Source organism: Sceloporus undulatus, chromosome 8 (assembly GCF_019175285.1).
Source record: "Sceloporus undulatus isolate JIND9_A2432 ecotype Alabama chromosome 8, SceUnd_v1.1, whole genome shotgun sequence".
NCBI lineage: Eukaryota > Metazoa > Chordata > Lepidosauria > Squamata > Phrynosomatidae > Sceloporus > Sceloporus undulatus.
The window spans coordinates 29,941,990-29,942,191 of NC_056529.1; the positions used below are offsets into that span (position 1 = coordinate 29,941,990).

The 202-nt window shown below is 43.1% G+C and overlaps 1 protein-coding gene across 1 annotated transcript in view; it reads left to right on the plus strand.

Moving 5' to 3' along the window:
* Nucleotides 1-202, plus strand: part of BAIAP2L1 (BAR/IMD domain containing adaptor protein 2 like 1) — a 48,613-nt gene that overhangs the window by 1,054 nt on the left and 47,357 nt on the right. The window lies entirely within an intron of this gene.

Genomic DNA, 202 nt, shown 5'->3' on the forward strand with positions numbered 1-202 from the left:
TGATGATGATGATGATGATGATGATGATGATGATGATGATGATGATGATGATAGCTGAAGGGGCAGCAGAGTAAGAATAAAAGGTTGGAAGAGCAAAAGGTTGGAGTGTATTTTGGACCACTACAGTATTCTCCTCAGAAACTGAGGAGAAATAGAGAATTTTAAGCACTTTAAGGCTGGGGGGGGGGGGGAAGCAGCAGGA